Below are 20622 nucleotides of genomic sequence, written 5' to 3'. Positions count from 1 at the left end.
AATGAAAAGGATTTCATTATTCGAATGTAACTTGGTAGTTCATTATACCCAGCTCACTCCATGGTTCATTACATCTTCTTTAACATCTCTATTGCACATCCTAGGTAACAATGACTCATTACACTTAATTTGATGTAACACATATTGTTGATTCACAAATGTTGAATCGTGCTTTACATGAGGTAAAGCAGTCTAGAAGGGGCCGTTGGTTGGTTATGGATTGTCCTTGCATTTTGAACAAACTTTTTTTACATGCGGCAAGGAAGGAGACTTCATAACCATGACGTTAATTATAAAAACAAGCACTGTCATATTTGTAATTTAAGAAATTACTTGATATTTATATTTAACACCAGTTTCCTTCCAAAATCAAATAAATTAATAAGCAATACAAAGAAAAAAAACACTGCCACTTCGAGTTGCAAATAACAATAACAGTAACGATGATGATAATCTATGTTTTATATTTTCATCCAAAAAGAGCGAAATAGAGTGGAAACACTTCTAACACAGAGGCAAATATTGTGCAATCCATCCAATGATAAGTTCCGGTTTCTTCAGCAGAAAAAGAACATTTTTAACTGCCTCCCACAGCTGGTCACGGTCTGAAAAGGAAACATTGCTACAACGACCATTTCCTTTTGCAGCATCTTCGGTGCGAAGGGAAAAAACAACTTTACGTCACTTCTTATGTAGTTGGTTACGACACTTCCAACAAACAACAATGTTTCTTGACTTCTTTCTTTTTACTGGCTTCCTAAAGAATACATCGGGAACATTTAAAGTAAACAACAACAACAACAACAACAACAACAACAACAATAATAATAATAATAATAATAATAATAATAATAATAATAATAATAATAATAATAATAATAATAATAATAATAATAATAATAATAATAATAATAATAATATTATTATTATTATTATTATTATTATTATTATTATTATTATTATTATTATTATTATTATTATTATTATTATTATTATTATTATTATTATTAGCAGCAGCAACAAAAATAGTAATGCTATTAATCAATATATACTACATGTGACAATAACTGTAGGCCAGGATGTTAGTTAAACTCACACTCAAGTATTATCTCAAAATGCATGTAGAGAAAATAGATACAGGTACAATCATTACAAAGGGAGGTTCATACGGACACGTAATACTGCATAACTGAAACTGGACACTGTGCTCTATTATTATTAGTAGAACTATCTACTGAAAATAAGGAGTTTGAAGGAAACACAAATATCCGAAAGTGAGTTACGTGAGTTATGCTCTGAAAGAATGAAAACACTGAAAACAATAGTTGACAAGACTATCATAATCCCAGGCTAGATGCACACACACGGACACACACACACACACATATATATATAGATACACACACACACATATATATATATATATACATATATATATATATATATATATATATATATATATATATATATAGTGTGTGTGTATGCAGTTTACCGAAAATGAAATGAAATGTTAAATACCATAATAAAGATGACCTAAATGGTAAAATATATCACAATTCAACAAGAACAAATAAAAATGAGCTTTTATCGCACTGGTGATTATCTAAAATTAAAAACATAGTGGATCACATTAAGGATTATCATCCATATGGAGGAACATGAAAAGAGACGAATCAAGAAAAAGAGATAAACAAGGGCCAAGGGAATAAGGGGGTAGGGGAGACTGGGGGATGGAAGTGTTAAATGAACTGGGTAAAACACAATTAAGCCGAGAGAGGGGAGTCGGATAATTTTACATTCCTCAAAAGGGTAAAAAATACTTGTCCTGGGGGAAACAAGGAGAGGCGCGAATTGAGAGAGAAAAAAAAAGGGACAAATGATAACGCCGTTGAAATAGCACGCAAAAGAGGGGAAATGAAAACAGAATGACCGATGAGAGACAGACGAGGGGAAGAATAGAGGGTAATAGGGGAAACTGATGACAACGCAAGAGACGTAAAATTGGAATTGCAGGGAATGACGGACAATGGATGCTAAACACTGCGGGTGAATCCCATCCAACATGATGGATTATAAGAGATAAATTAATGTAAACACAATACCGGAAGGAAAAGGAGAGAGATAAAGGCACTGAAAGGTCTCCGCTTCGAAAAGACGACTATTAAGAACTTAGGTGAAAAAAAAAAAAAAAAAAACGTTAATAATACGAACTAAAATAATATGTGAAAATAGAGAATGATTAGGGTTTGACTTTTGGAGGGGCGATAAGTATGTACTGAATAATAAAGTAGCAGTATAAATCAAATACAAAACCAGCACATCCTAAGCAGAATTTAAGATATTTACGCACACAAACATACAGACACTCATACAAACACGCATATATATATATATATATATATATATATATATATATATATATATATATATATATATATATATATATATATATATATATATAATATACATATATATATATATAAATACATATATATATGTATATATATACATATATATACATATATATGTATGTATATATATATATATATATATATATATATTATATATATATATGTATATATATATATATATATATATATATATATATATATATATATATATATATATATATATACATAACTAAAGGAAAGGATGTAGTCATAAGGTCTTCAAAGGTTCCTTACTTACCCTCCGTAAGTACGGAAGTCCACATCTTTAAATTTTCCCCGATTTTCACCTGTAAGTTGGACGCCCTTTGGATTCCCTGACTCTCGTGCCGTTTCGTACAAACACTTCCCCCTTCTATCCTATAATTCAGAATAAATTGCAAAGAAGTTATGTCTACGAAAAAAAAAATGTTTAACATTAAGAAAAGCTCTTTCAATACTGAAGAATTGTGACCCATATACAGTAGTGAATCGCTACGGAGGTTTCACTGTCCTTATATCCAACATCTATTTTGAATGCCCCAAACTGTTAAATCTTCCATACAGGATTCCTCAAAAAATTTTCAAAATTAGTTTCCAATTTCATCTGACTATATTCAAAATAATCACCCTCTTCAAGATTCCATTTTCGGTTTTTGAACAATTGCTCACCATAGAATAGATGGTCTGGAAGGTTTTTAGCAGCGTTTCTGCCACCGCAACTTCATTCATTGCACTTCAACTTTTCATTTCTATCCATTATAGTTCATTGTTTGGTCTCATATTTTCCTCTATTCCACATCTAGTTTCTGCTATTTTCTTCCCTATTTAATTATAAACAAATCTCTGTTATATCAAAAGTATAGGAATATAACTCAAGTGTCCATTAATTATCTTTTAATAACGCTCTAAAATAAATGAAATTGTAATCAGCAGTCACATCTCTGGGCAAACAACATTGCTCTTCTTTGATAACAGTGTATCTATGACAAGACAATTAAGTGAATGTTGATAAATCGCCACCAATAATGTTTTCTACCCCACTGAATATGGGCGCCAATAAAGAACTCCACTTCTTCAATATATTGGATCTTCTATGTTCTTGACAGAAACTGGAGACAGATATTAATAACATGCTCCAATATCACACAAATAAGCAATGAAATATTCTCATCCGTCTTTATTGAATAACTTTGTCAATATGTAAGATATTTCAGACGATTGTCCTTGAATTTATCATATTTCTTGCAAATATTTGCACAACATTATTACGCCTCTCTAAAATGGTACTTTATACCTTAGAGAGGGATTCTACCTGAATAATTTCTTTAGCGCTTTGATGATAAAGTTCAAGTCAAACCCATGGAACAGTTTCCATGGAAGTTTGATAAATCAATCTAGAATCTACAGAATGAGGGAATGATCATTGTTGCTTATTGGTGATTCTTTTTCTTGTTCTCTGCGAACAGCCACTAAAATATACAACCATGTCATATACGTCTAATTAATTACTGAAATTCAATCCAGTCTTGTATCTCACTCAGATGGAACTTAAGGTTATATAAAACATTGAAATTATTCTTTTAAATATTTTGGCTAAAAAGTTTCTACTGTTGCTTATTGCAAACGGTGTACTGTATTACTTGTGTTAGAGCAATCTTACCTTGTGCTGACGTAATCGTTTGTTACAATTTTCCATTTTAGGGAATACTTAAAAAACTTGACGCAGTTCGGTATCAAAGCATATAGGTAATATATCTTGGCATATAAATTGATCTTAAAAGGCTTTTCAGTGCAAAGAATCTTGGGAACTCTAATTATCACCAACAATGAAACCATGGGTAAACGTTTGATTGAAATCTGGGATTGACGTCACAACTCACTCTGCGAAGTAGAATCTCGGGAGGGGTTTGACCTGCATACCAACACAATCCGAGAAACCCCTTGGATAATAAAAAGGAAAATGCCAGGCAAAAGGGGAAAATAGAAATACGTTTATTACGTAAATTAAAGGAGATCACTGAAGTCCTTTTGAAAAGAGGGGTTAGCCTTAAAATACAGTATATCAAGAAAATTTAATCTCTATAGATTGCAGTTCTCATATCTTTTCCTGAGGATACTTGTTTTATCCTGTCTTATTCGATGCTATTGTCAAGTAGTAGTAGTAGTTGTTGTTGTTATTATTATTATTATTATTATTATTATTATTATTATTATCAGTAGTAGTAGTAGTAGTTTTTATTATTATTATTATTATTATTATTATTATTATTAGTAGTAGTAGTAGTAGTAGTAGTAGTAGTAGTAGTAGTATGCATACTAGATATGAAGTCTCTATCATGAATTATATCAAAATTACATTGAAATACTTAAACTTTACTTAATGGACAGATTCATAAATGACAAAACAGAAAAACTAACGGACGGAGAGATTTACTAACGATGATTTTAGAATAGTCCCGACAAAAGTAAAGTAATCACCCAGTTTTCTTTTGAGTGTAACGTAAAGAGAAATTTGTATATTCAGTGTTCATATATATTATCGTCTGGTAGTTACATTTTTTTCTCAAGGCTCGGAGGTATTCTAGTGTGTATCAGATTTACGTAATATAAAGCAAGTGAGTGGAGCTTAGGAGTTTTCGTAATTTGCTAGTCGTAATATATGTATATATATATATATATATATATATATGCATATATATATATATATATATATATATATATATGCATATATATATGTATATATATATATATATATATATATATATATATATATATATATATGCATATATATATGTATATATATATATATATATATATATATATATATATATATATATATATATATATATATATATATATATATATATATATATATATATATATCCATTAAAAATTAAATCAAATATTGTGATCATGTTCGTAAGCAACAGTCACTGTTCGCTAATATACTTCAAAGATTTTTCTGTTAAAATATCAACCGCATTTTTCAAATTTTTAAAAATATCTACAGTGTTCTCTACCGCATTTCGTGACATTAAAATTTCCCAGTTTTGAAATTAAATTAAAGAACAAAATGAGCGGCGCATAATGGTAGCGTCTTTACCATACAATGATGCTGATTCACTCGCAGTACGACAAATAAAATCAACAAAATTACATAAAAGTCTGGGGAGAATTTCGTGAGATTGTTATAGGGTCTTTTCTTCTTCAAAGTATATATATATATATATATATATATATATATATATATATATATATATATATATATATATATATATATACACACACACATATATATATATACATATATTATATATATATATATATATATATATATATATATATATATATATATATATATATATATATATATATATATATATATATATATATACGTATATTATTATTATTATTATTATTATTACTATTATCATTATTATTATTATTATTATTATTATTATTATTATTATTATTATTATTATTATTATTATTTCACAGACTAAATTGAATACTCCATATTTCCTGTAAGTGTGAAGTCAGTTATGTGTGACTGACTGCCTTAGTTTTTCGGTAAGACAGACATCAGTGGTATTATAAACAGTCAGAACTTTCCTTCAGGATTCTAATCTTCCCCTTTGGAAATTGATTTTGTTTATGAATAACTGGTTGCACAAGTCTTGGAACCATTACATCTGCAACAGCCGATTCTATTTTAAGAAAGTGATGTGGCTAGCCAAAATATGTTATCTTTTTCTCGGTCTGAGAGTTTAACAGCATCGTAAATGAGGTTAGGTAAGGGAGAAGGGGGGGGGGGGGGGGGTTCAAAAATGGGGTCTGAAGGCCACCCTTTCGAAGTAAGCGAGTAGGACCAGCCAGTAGGTTAGTTTAGGTAGGTGTGGTTAGGTTAGACAGCTTTTCACATTTTATTCGTTTTGCGTATTCCCTAACCTAAAATCCCCATTTTCCCACTGTGGAACAATGATAACTGTTGTTCATTAGAGGCGTCCTGTATCGCTACAACTACTCATTTGCACCAGAAATAAAAGTCAAATTCATCAAAACGAAATGTATAAGGTAGAATAATATGTATTTTTGGGCCCGAAATCCAGTGTCGGTTAAAACTGTAAATTTATCTCTCTCTCTCTCTCTCTCTCTCTCTCTCTCTCTCTCTCTCTCTCTCTCTCTCTCTCTCTCTCTCTCTCTCTCTCTCTGTATATATATATGCATATATATATATATATATATATGAATATATATATATTATATATATATATATATATATATATATATATGTGTGTGTGTGTGTGTGTGTGTGTGTGTACGTATATTTAACGAACAAGAGAAGTATTCCGATTATATCAATCATTCAATGTGATTATCCTTGACCTTCCAACAAACAAATAACATTTATCATCACAAATTTTCCGAAACCTTCCATGGCAGTAAATATATTGCACATATTACCGAGATGTTCATAGGTATCCAATTATGATACCAAACACACTAACAATACAAGTAAATACTGTGACCGTGGGAGAAATATTTATCATGGGAGAAAACCGCTGAAAAGATTCCACGACTTAATACTGTCTTATGGAAGGTTAATGTTTATTACTTATATCGCAGAGAGATTTCAAAGACCTTCATGCAATGAAAAGTTGAAGTACTCTGTTTGTCAAAATTTATTAATGGTGAATCAGTTTTACTTGTTCTTCTATCAAAATCAATGTTACTATAACGCTATAGAAATCGGCAACAAAGACAGTGTTTCAGTGTCATAATGCAAATAAGAACCAATACAATTCAGTAAAAACAATTTTGCTAAAGATATGTGCAATTCAAACATACTAGATAGACCCCGTCCGCTAAAAATACAAATTAATTTGGCATTTGAATGAAATTAGTAGTATAAACTTACCAAAACAAGTCAAAGATAATGTATGCAATTCTTAAAAATTTACCCCTTTCAATTGACGCTTGTGAAACTTTATCCTACTTCCTTCATGTGTGTGTATATATATATATATATATATATATATATATATATATATATATATATACATATATATATATATATATATACATATATATATATATATATATATATATATATATATATATATATATATATATATATATATATATATATATTTACACACACACACACACATATATATATATAAATATATATATATATATATATATATATATATATATATATATATATATATATATATATATAAATGTGGCTGATGGTTCCCTATAATAAGGACGGAAAAACAAACTGGCATCAAATGACGATCATAAACAAACACAGCAACAAACAACTGTTTTGTTAACCATCTCTCATACACCTCGCCCCCACCAAACCCATCGACACTCCTACTTACGTGATAATTCCATTTGTCCCTGAAAAGGGTAGTGCCCATTCGTCCGTACCCTTGGGAGTGGTTCCTTCGTGTGGCCTTGTTGGTACTACTAAGGATGGGATTTGTGTAATAGTGCGTCGACATGGCAGGAATGCTTATATCGAAAGGCCAAAAAAACAAAAACAAAATGATACCTCTGAAATATTACGCAACAGTCTGCTATTGTTTGCTATTTGCTATTTCCACGTAATAGAAAAAAAGGGTAACTGATTCAAAATAATAAGCAGACATATCTTTTATCTTTTATAGATTAAAGCTAAAAAATGTCACAGTTTCTCACTAAAACAAGACAATAGCAACAAATGATATAGGCAGATGAGTCTCATTCCAAATATGAAATAAAGTGTTCATCTTCTCTGTATTTCACGTTTTTAGGTATAAATAAGTAAAATAATAATGAAAACGTTAAAAACTTATTGCTAAAAGCTTATGGAAACTAGTAAAACATTGACTGTATAAAGGAGAAAATATTTGCATACGTACCGTTGATATATGGAAATGTATACAGTTTTATGCTGCAACCGTGGCTTATGATTTCTCCACAAATCCATAATCCATACATCTATTATTTACACCTACTCATTTATTCACTGACGTAACCAGATATTAGTCAAGAATAACTGCGTGCTAACAATATGATAAATTGGAATACTACTACATAAAGTGGTGGACTAGATTCGGATTTTTTACGTATGAAACAATTTGTGAAATAAATTTATAGTGCATGGGCATCTTTTACAACGCCCCCCCCCTCTCCAATGGCGTAAAAAAAAAACAGAACAATAGAAATATACTTCTGTAATTCTTGTAGATTAAGAAGCACAAGTGGATAACCACGATAAAATGTTTAAAAGATCCGTATACATTGAAAATATTCTTGATGACTAACAAAGGGTAAATATTCTAAATATTCTTTATTGCCACTAAATTAAAAACAAATTAATAACAACACTTTTCAATAACACTGTCAAAGTCACAATATTTTTATTTTACCCAGCTGAAAACTATCAACCCTCAACTTGAAATAAGGCAGCAGTCCCTGTTCTCAAGATCGTTAGCTTATACTAAAAACAAGAAGACCCAATGAAGGCTATGAGGCATGTATTGTATGTAGCTGCGTATGTGAACGAAACGTGTACTAAGCCAGGGGCAAAATGCGTAGCAGGTGTTGTAAGGTAACCCTGTATTAAGTTATTTATTTCTAACCTCTACATTGTGCTGTGAATGAGTCTGCGAAGACTGGGTGATGGGAGAAGAATTTTGGGATACGTCCCAAGGTGGTGGTTGGCAAGGGACGCTCCGGGCTGCGGAAGAATGGGAGTCTGGATAACACGTGAAATGTGTGATAAATAGCAACAAACATCAAAAGGAATTGATAAATAATCTTAGAAGCAACATAAACAGTACTTAATAAGCACCTAATTCAAAATATTACTATAACTTATTGATATAAAAAGATGATTAAATGAGCAGATATAAAATGCAATCTATTGAATAAAATATTTTCCATATGAATACTACACTATCTTCTAAACTCCACATAAATTACAACTAGGAAATTTCACTGAACAAAATATGATAGAACAAAACTGCATTCATTACTGGACAATAATTTAACCAAAATTAAGGTTTCTTAATAAATTAATTTTCATATACAGATATATAAAGGTAAATCTCGCCGTGTAATTTCTAACATGAAACATAACAAAAATCCAGTTATAACCTGAGATACTTATCAATAAAGCGGATTCTTTATGCAGTACCACAAATGCTATCATCTAAGGCATCAGATAAATCAAAGATGACATCATCAATAACACAAGAAAATACTGTAGAATGAATTTAATTTCACTCAAAATGAAATGCTGATGGATTTCTATTTGCTGAGGATGTAGTACCAATGAATTCAGATCCAATAGGAATGCGACTGTACTGAATTCCATTCTTTTCCGAATTACGAAGCAAATAATCAAAACTTAATAAACTAAATAAGTAATGAATTCTATTGGATCTAGAATGAATTACCATAAGTTTTTTTCTCATTCTACTAAAAAAAAATCACAATATTTCTCAGTATTACACATTGGAATTCTACAAAAGAGAAGATAATTACATTCATCACTGAAAAATTTTGAAAAGGGTTTCGGAATAAAAAAAATAAAAGAAAAAAAAAACAGTCTTTGGCCAAATAACCAAAATATTGAATATTTCTTTTAAACAAAGGAGAAAACTAGTGCCTAATTGCTATTCATATTGACGAGAAATGCATTGGAAGTCAAATGAAAAAAGTTTATTCGTGCTGTTTCGAACTCCAATTGTCGGTGGGTAACAGCGGTCAAAAATGACAGGACTAAAAAACATTTCCTTTATTTTTCCACTTCCATTTCGAAACTCTTGCTCAAAACAATATCACTGATGAACTCGCAATATATGGCGCGAATTCCGTCAGCTGGGTAATAAACATGTAAACAGATAATCATTGTTATAGATATATAGCGAAAAAAGATGAATGAAATGATGAATAAAGTAATATATCTAGAGAAACAGAAAGCTACAGAATATTCAACTATTCATACTTCAAGCGGCAAAGAAAACCGGACTGCCACCTCCACCATTAGCCGTTCCGAGAATCTTAATTAAAATCTTAATTTGCTATAAAAGCTTCACCTTCACCAGCGTGTCATGCCCAGATCAAGACGTGTTTTTTACTTCCCTGTAATATGCTCTTAACATGTAGAAATTTATAAATGGAAATTGACACTGCATATCAACTTTCTATAACACATTAGCTTTGTAATTACATTTTGAAAAAATTCTGATAATAGCAAAGAACCTTTCATAAATCACGATTATGAAACAAGGCAATTTTATTTAGTATAAAGTAAACATAGATAAGATATTTATAATTATATGTGAAAATTCAAGACCAACCACATACATTTTAAAACACTAAACATAATAAAAAATATTCCATTTGAAGCTAATTGAAGTAAATAATTTTATCATCTAGTTCATGACTTGAGAGAGAGAGAGAGAGAGAGAGAGAGAGAGAGAGAGAGAGAGAGAGAGAGAGAGAGATTAATCTCATACTCACAATGTATATATATACAATATATATATATATATATATATATATATATATATATATATATATATATATATATATATATATATATATATATATATGTATACATGAAGAAGACATACATGTTTATATGTGTATGTATGAAAATATATATATATATATATATATATATATACTATATATATATAGATATATATATATATATATATATATATATATATATATATGTGTGTGTGTGTGTGTGTGTGCGTGTGTGTGTGTGTGTGTGTGCGTGCACGCGCGTGTTCGTGTGTGAAGGAGGTGGAAATTTTAAGATGCATCTCACAATAGCAGCCTTACTTAGACCCCTGTCTCTCGCTAACTTTTATTCTCCTACAGAGTTGTAGGCACCTGAAGTAACAGCCTCACAGGAAACTTTCTTACTTTGTATTTTGAGAGGATTTCGTACTAGTTCGGACATTATTTGTGCGTAGCTAAGATAGGGGATGATGCTTAAACTGTTTGGCAAAATTGGTTATATATATATATATATATATATATATATATATATATATATATATATATATATATATATATATATATATATATATATATTCAAATAAGCCATATATATTTTGATATATTAATGTCTGGATTCTCTTAACGACCTCGGGATCAGAGCCCCAGGCGAAATCTCACAAAGACAAGAGCTTGGCTCCGGCCGGGAATCGAACCCTGGTCGGCAAGCTTATATAGACAGTGACCGAATGGGTTAGTCACTGTCTATATAAGCTTGCCGACCAGGGTTCGATTCCCGGCCGGAGCCAAGCTCTTGTCTTTGTGAGATTTCGCCTGGGGCTCTGATCCCGAGGTCGTTAAGAGAATCCAGACATTAATATATCAAAATATATATGGCTTATTTGAATATGAAAAACACGTAAAAATGTGCAAAATTTATCATATATATATATATATATATATATATATATATATATATATGTGTGTGTGTGTGTGTGTGTATGTATATATACGCTGTATATGTAAATGTGTATATATACATATATATATATATATATATATATATATATATATATATATATATATATATATATATATATATATATATACAGTCCGATATTGCACACCCTAGAATATACAAAGTATTGTATGAAACACATCCCCGCCATCTACCGTTAACATTACCAACGTTAAACCCTCTAATTCTAGGATTATGGGATTAAATCTGTATAATGGACGGCAGATGTCTGTCTTCACACATGCTAGAAGAGCCCATTTCTTCGAATTAAAGGTACCAAGCAAAACATTATTTACAAAACATTCTCTCTCAAATCTTTTCGCTGAAACAAAGATCAGATAAAGATTTGCTTCATTTCCTTACCTTAAGCAAAAAGTCCTTATTTATCTCTTTCAAACTTTGGAGAAATGCACATTCATTCTTAATAAAATTTATCACGATCAAAATAACTTACTTGGATTCTTGATATGCATTTACCATTATAGTAGATAAATTTCTACGAAAATCCTCCTTTATGGCAACAATATCCTTAAATCTCTACTTCTCTTTTCCCCATATACTAGCAAATAAATGATTCTTGTCCCCATAGAAACAAAAGAGAAATAACTACCAGCTGTCAATATGTTAATGGGAGCAGCTGTAAAAACTTATAACTATATTCATTTTAATAAAACTAATATCTTGTCGCTTGGTCCAATATGCTCGTTGAAGTGGATGTAATTTGAGCTCGTAGTTATTGGGTTTCAAAAAGCCTGCATATCCACACCAGATAAATCCAAGACAGTTGGTGATAATGGTGACCGTCGCCTGATATTGGTGATATCTTAGGATGGTTTCAGTTACCGTTACATTTAAACTTTGTCTTTGGAAAATCTCTCTCAGATTTATGCCAGAGGAAGTTCTCCAAGAAGTTTCAGGAACCAATTTGAAGACTAAAACTTAACCAAATCACTTCATTTTAGCAACTGTGGTGTATGAAGAGATTCATAGTACTATATTTATGATATTTTAGACTTGCAATAGAAGACGAAAAGGTTTTTACTCCTAACGCAAACATATATCCCATATGGAGTCTTGATGACGTAAATGGGGGCCACAGTGGATGTATTATGTGACCAGGTTGCAGTGCTTCGTGCCATGGTTGAAATCTAACCTTTTATGAACCTTATAAGACAAAAAATTAAAAGAAGCAATAGCCTTGCTTTTCATTGGTTCAATGATGCTGACACTCTTTTTTTTATCATGAACAACCAGGTGCACCAGGACATGCATATTGCCCTGAATTTCCAGCAATTTTAGAAGAACTCATGATGACTGATAGAGCAACTGGATTTTAGTTCCAACTGGTAACTCTCGATGATCTGCAAGAACATCTGAATGTTAAATTCTAAGTAACTACGGCACGAGTAGTGTAACAGAATCAAATACTAGGAAGAACACTATTGCCGATTCTTCCTAGTACACATTCACTGGAAGCTCACCTGTACGAAATGTATGGCTAGATAATGAGCACAAGATAGATGGGTATTTACAAGTCTATGTTTCAAATTCCAACAGATTGGCATTATGAGAAAAACTGTTAGCCCTAGCCCTATAGTTCTTTAAATCCGTTTTCCATAATAGTGGAATACTTATTTTTTGCATATTTTCTCACAAATCTGAGTGACAGCTGGAAGTAGTTTGCTTTACTATCTTTGATACCTTTGTGTCAGCACTGAATTAAGCTTGGAAAATAAAAGCTTTTATAAGTATAGTTGTAGTCAGCTTTTACTTAATTTTTTCAATTTACATATATTTTTCTTTGTCTTTGTTTTGTTTTTCATTTGCGTAGTTTTCAGAGAAAATAATTCTTTCCAAAAGAAACATAAAGTTTTACCCGTTACAGGGTTTATTAACATCATTTTCTTAACATTTTATGAAATCTCAATCCACTCTTATTGTGATGGAGTTACCGACTGAAAAGTAGAATTGACATGTTTCGACTCAAACTTTTTTTTTCTTTTCACCTACCTTGTTTTGTTTCATAGTTTTCATTTTTTTTCTTTTTTGTAGATTTTCCAAGTGTCTATTATCATTCGGATGGGGAAATTAATTTTTGGATTACCTTTAGAAGCTTTTTTCAGTGGAGAAAGACCATATAATTTTACTTTATTTGTTATTTAGTGATTTTTTTTACAGCACATAGTGTTTTATATATATATATATATATATATATATATATATATATATATATATATATATATGTATATATATATATATATATATATATGTGTGTGTGTGTGTGGGTGTGTGGGTGTGTGTGCGAGTTTCTAGTTTATGAAAATCAAGTTTTAATAATTACTTGAAATCTACCGTGCTTCTGTATTTTTTCTAATTACAATAAAAAGGAGAGGCTAACATAGCCACTTTTGCATACACATAAAATACTTAGGCTTATGAATGTGAGTAATTTGAAGGGTTGACGAATAAGAAAATTCACCTTATCGATGTGGTTCTGAATCTCCCTTTTAATAATGATTCGGAAGGCATTACATCAAGATACCTTCGAGGCTCTATATCTTCTTCGTACATAGTTATATGTACAATAATTTTTAATCATTAGTAGATGAATTACACATTTAGAATTTTAATTTTTGGATAGTGTGCTCTATAATGAAGTGTTAGTAAAATTAATGGCAAAGTTGGTTGTTTAAACAACGACTATAATTTTTTAGATTATACTGTGTACGGTATTTCAAGTGTTTTGAAATCTCAGAATTATTTAGTTTTCTGGTGTATAGTACAATATTGTAGACCTTTTATGTAACTTGTACTCTTGTGTGATTAGTATTCAACCCTTAATAAATGTACGGAGCCTGTTATGTTTTAGCAGACAGAGAATTATGCTGCCCATAAAGGAGTTCAAATTAACAAGGTTTAGAAACAAATAATTATATTAATGAGCAACACTACATAATTAACAAAATACCATATCAATGAACCACCCCTCAGATAAGCCAAGGCACTCGCCACCCATTGAGATACTACCGCTGCGTTTCAGTTCCAGTTTCATCGAATAGATCCTCACCAGAACGTCACCCGGGCAAGCCCAAACCTGCACTGTGGTGCCCAACCACAGCAGTGGCCTCCCCAGTAAATAGCTCAAACTTACAGTCCCGGACTGTGATCAATCTGCCGTCATATAAATGCTAGGCGAACACATTACCACTGTACTAGCCAGGAGGCTAGTACTACAGTAGATTCCTCTTTGGTTACAGCACATTCTCCTTTGCTTATACATACAGCGAATAGTCTGGCATGTTTATTACACACTCTCCTCTTTCCTCAGACCCAACAACACCGAAAAATCATTCTTCGCTCAAAAGGTTAACTACTGCACTGTAATTGTTGTTGGTGGCTACTGTCCTCTTGGTTAGGGTAGAAGCGACTCGTTAGAGCTATGGTAAGAAGTTCTTCAAAAAGTTGGACACTTCATAATGAAATAATTCTTTATTAGTCGTGTGTAGACCCATAGCCTCTGGACCATGGTCTTCCACTGTCTTGGGCTAGAGTCCTCTTACTCGAGGTTACGCTCAAGAATGCAATTCTATGTTTCCTTTCCTCACTGGGCTTATAGTATCCTACTTTTCTAACTAGGGTTGTAGCTTAGCTAATAATAATAATAATAATAATAATAATAATAATAATAATAATAATAATAATAATAATAATAATAATAATAAACGTCACACTTCTTACCATCGAGTAAATCCCTCTTCATCCAAAGGGGCAATATAACTTCTGTATAACTACATTATATTCCATTCTCATGACATAATTCCAAAGAATGCTCATATTGTAAATTCTACCAAAGCTCCCCTTTACTTTGATTCTGTAGTCATATTCCAATTTTTCCCCTCTTAAGTTGACAATCTGCGCATATAAAATAGGCCAAGTTCTCCATAAATACGCTAAAAATATATTGTGATAAATCTATAATTATCTTAGAACAAAAATCTTCTTTACCCATGCAAAAAAATTCCTATGATTTCTGCAATAATTTTCTAACCTGACAGGAAATGTGAGTTTTATGAGAAAATCTATCCTGACGTTCTATTTCCTTTGGAGAAATTTGATCTTTAGACCTTACTGTATTTTATATTGCTTCGTTGCTGAAAACAAAATGTTCACCAATATCTTTTAGCCTTGTGGAAACCTTGCAAATTAATTTAAACCCCTAATAATTAAAAAATGAATAGAGTGATTCTCTTACGCGCGTTTATCACATGTAGTAACTCCAAAGGCCAGGACTGGCCGAGATGTATAAGGACAACCAGAGCGTCATTATATGCCGGTCCACGAACATTATGGCACTGACAATGACCTAAATTGGGAGGTATATGGCGCAAACCCTGACTCATATGTGGGTCATAAACTAGAACACAGAGAGAGAGAGAGAGAGAGAGAGAGAGAGAGAGAGAGAGAGAGAGAGAGAGAGAGAGAGAGAGAGAGAGAGAGTGGAAAACCCCTCGACTGAAAATACAACCAACAATAAAAGTTAAAATATCCGTAATAAAAAAAAGAGAAGAGGAATATCAAAAAGATGGATGCAAAATCCAAAAGCACTATCGATACAAATATAATAAAATTGAAAAAAGTACTCGCAAGAGCCCGAAACTCCGAAGAGAATCAGGGAAACATGGTGTACGAAAACACAATATCGACTCACATAAATGTGTACTCAAAGCATATTAAAATTTAAGATATATTGTACACAGCAATCTGATATTAAAACAAAATAATAAGGATATTCTTGAACGAACGCAATACTGAGAAAATGTTAACTATTATTTTTATTCGCAATTATTTTTATAAGGAAAATCATAGATTTTGAAAGTCTAACCATTTGTCCCACGTATAAATACTTTTTACCGCACAAAAGCGCAGCAGTCATGTAAAGTGTTTTCGCTCCATCAACTCAACAGCAACAGATATAACTCACTGGAGAGGGTGCAGGGGGGGGGGGGGGGGGATTTAGAGAGGGGCAGCATAAAACAAACCGAGTCTCGATAAAATCGACAGCAGAAAACCCCAAGAGAAGGGAAAAGGGGGAAAAAGGCACACAAAGCAAGGTACCCTTCTTGTTTCTTCCTTTTTTATTTTGTAAAAACCAAATCTCTTCGATGCCATAAAAGCTTATTCATTTTGCTCTCCATCTCCCACTTACATGGTGTAAATAAAAAAAAAAAAAATCTGGAAATCATAGATAATGACTTTCACTTAAAATATCTACGACTGCTAGTGAGCAAGAGCCCGTGCCTGGCTGTAAGGGCTAGGCAATCTGAAATAACAACAACATTTAGAATATGAATTTTTCTATTTCTTTCTCTCTTTTAGAAGCCGCACATACGTTTTCATTACCATCGCAATTTTCACCTAACAGCAATGGAAGTCCCAATCCATATCGCATATACGCGAGAGCACGAGCGCGCACATTTATTTAAATTAGCCATAATCTTCTCATGTCAATCTCCCTCTTCGGCAACCTGTAAATGAAATACCCCTTTCAATACACTTTCCCTCTCGCTTAAAAATAAAAGGCAAAATATTTCCACGCCACAGCAAACCAACCGATCAAATTTTGTGTCCGCAGGATAAAATTAAATGGATGCACTAAAGTTGAATGGATAAAGAATGATTACATTATATTATATCTATATTCATATATACTATATACAACACACACCTATATATATATAAATAAATATATATATATATATATATATATATATACATATACACTTATATATATATATATATATATATATATATATATATATATATATATATATATATATACATATAGTGTGCGTGTGTGTTGGCAAGCATATTCTACACACAAACCAATGTACAAACGTGTGCATACCGAAAACCATGTTACATCAGATAACCAGCAATCAGAGGAGAGACGCTCTTATCCCATGCCATTAACATAATGCAAGCAAACTATGATATTCATCATCGCATAAATAAACAGAAATTCCAGTTTTCTTTTGCTGGCCAAAATCACATATTCCAAAAGTAATTTCTCTCCTTCTCTATCTGTATCTGCACTGCGGAAATCCCATTCCCATTCCCATTCCTTTCTGTAATCTCAGAAATTCGTATATGGGCTTCTGGGGGCTGCAAGGGGACGATTACCATATGCGATTTACTTTGACTAATAGTTTTCATACCCCACTAGCATTCTTTGATATTCTGTGATTTAGAATTGGTTTTGTTCACTATAACGTAATAAAATACTGTTTTTGTTAATTCTATAAATTCTATTATACAGTATTAGCTTTCTAATAGATTTCTATCTCAATATATTACATAACCTCATATTCTTTTATAATAGAAATATTTTGTATTTAGAATATTTGGTTTGTTGCCCCATAAGGTTTTATCCGAACTTTGATATAATTTCTTCATTCCTTCTATATGCCCTTCTAATTAATCTCCTTCTAAGCTCTATTATTCTAACTGCATCAAAAGCTGTTAAATTAATTAGTTCTAAATTGGGTCTATCTGCTGAGTCATCAACAGCCACTGTCTGGCCCTCCTTGGTCTTACCTTGAGTGGAGAGGGAGCTTGGGCGCTGATCATATGTTTATATGGTCAGCCTCTAGGGCATTGTCCTGCTTGATAGCGCAATGTCAATATCCCTTGCCTCTGCCATTCATGAACAGCCTTTAAACCTTTAAGTTAATTCTTCGGTCCATTGACAAATTTCTCCCTTTTGCTTGAGCACAATCTTTCTTAATCTTTTTACCACTGAAGAAAATACCAATAGTTTTCTTAGACAGGGTTTAATCTTTTTTATCGCCATTTTATTTAAATATTCTTCTTTCTATACCATTTTCATTAACTTACTCTGTTTCAAGCGCACCGATACTGTTAAAAACAGTCACAAAAGTTAGGGCACTAGCGGGTTCTGGGCACTAGGTACTGTCTCGAGGTTCCGACCAAGTTATCTTCATTCTCTATACTTATAACAAAATGGCCAGCGGTGAGACGGGCTACCACGGGATGGATGACGGATGGTCTAAACATGATGTTTCTATTAAATGCAGTGGCCTATTGGAAACGTCCCTGGCTGGCGATCGGCTGACCGGGGTTCGAGCCCCGCTCAAACTCAATAGTTTCTTATAAATTAAGGATGGGAGGTTTTGGGGAGCCTACAAGGTCTACCTGCAGTGTCATCATCAGCCACTGCCTGGCCCTCCCTGGTCCTAGCTGGCTAGTGCATTGTCACTATCCCTTGCCTCTGGTATTCATGAGTGGCCGTTACGAATTTCTTTTATTTTATAGCACCTCAACCATTTTATATGATTGCATCATTGTATAATCTCTTCAAATGTAAAGAAAATTCTTTCTTCAAATTAACTAAATTAATATTTCCTCCCTCTGACAGATATAATTTTACTACCAATTGTCCTGAAAAACTTCTATCCTCTGAATACAATTTCTTCGGTCCATTTCAGTACTTTACCAAATTTCTCCTACTGAATATTTTCAAAGAATTCCAGATATCCACTTCGAAAATACAGTATATTTTTTACTCTACCTTCAATTATTCCAGTACGTTTCTCCACTTTTTCAAAATACGAGTACTCTCATCTTATTACGTTCCAATTCTGATGGGTTTCTTGCATCCAGCTGAATTATCGACAACGTTAGCCATTCAGTTTTGGGTACTCTACAATTGCACCTATTCTACTATTTTCTTTCAGCTGATAAATATCACCAAGAGAAAATCTTCCAAATTTATCCAATTGAATTTTTACATGCAATAACAAATTCGGACTACAATTAGCTATTATCCATGTCTGTTTGAGTGTTAGTTAATTCGTCTTTGTTTGTAAGACTGTCCAAGAGACTGAGAGCTTCCTTACAATGAAATATGCAAAGGTTACTTTTCATTGGATCTTTCTGTATGGTTTAATTATTACAGTAATTTTACTAGTTAAAATACTATAGGACCATTCGATCTGTCGAAGCAAAAATCCATGCTACGTTCAAAAAAAAAAAAAAAAAAAAAAAAAAAAGTGTAAAGTTCAACCCTACAATTTCAGAAGGATTGCTGAAAACTAGACTGATTATGGTGGAAAATTGAATATTTCTAATAGCAAAAAATGTAGGAAGAAAGGCACTGCATATATTACGGAAAATTCAAGAAACACACGTAATGAACAAATCTATATGATAGATGTATAAAAAAGTAACAAACGCTGATTAAAAGAAATGGAGGAATGAGCCATAAAAGTATAGAAGAATAATAGAGAAAGAGGTAAATTACAAGACGAGAAACCGACTGGTAAATTAAAAGGACACAAAGGAGAAACATAAAGAGCACTCCAAAAGAAGTAAAACAGAGATTCGAGGAGGAATATATATATATATATATATATATATACTGTATATATATATACATATATATATATATATATATATATATATATATATATATATATATATATATATAAATGTATGTACAGTATGTGTGTGTTTCATTACGACTGCAATTTAAAGTTAAATTACCTTACGAGGGCATCCCTTAATATATATCATACTTAAATGTAGAGATATATGTACATACATACATGCGCCAAAATATTTGATATATAGATGTATATATATATA

The 20622-nt window shown here is 31.7% G+C and overlaps 1 pseudogene; it reads left to right on the top strand.

The window, feature by feature from the left end:
• LOC137657365 (ectonucleotide pyrophosphatase/phosphodiesterase family member 5-like) overlaps positions 1-13528 on the top strand; it is a 20723-nt pseudogene extending 7195 nt beyond the window's left edge.
• Positions 13529-20622: the final 7094 nt, after the last annotated feature.

The sequence above is a fragment of the Palaemon carinicauda genome, chromosome 1 (genome assembly GCF_036898095.1).
Source record: "Palaemon carinicauda isolate YSFRI2023 chromosome 1, ASM3689809v2, whole genome shotgun sequence".
In the NCBI taxonomy this organism is placed as follows: Eukaryota; Metazoa; Arthropoda; class Malacostraca; order Decapoda; family Palaemonidae; genus Palaemon; species Palaemon carinicauda.
This window is presented reverse-complemented; position numbering and strand designations above follow the sequence as displayed.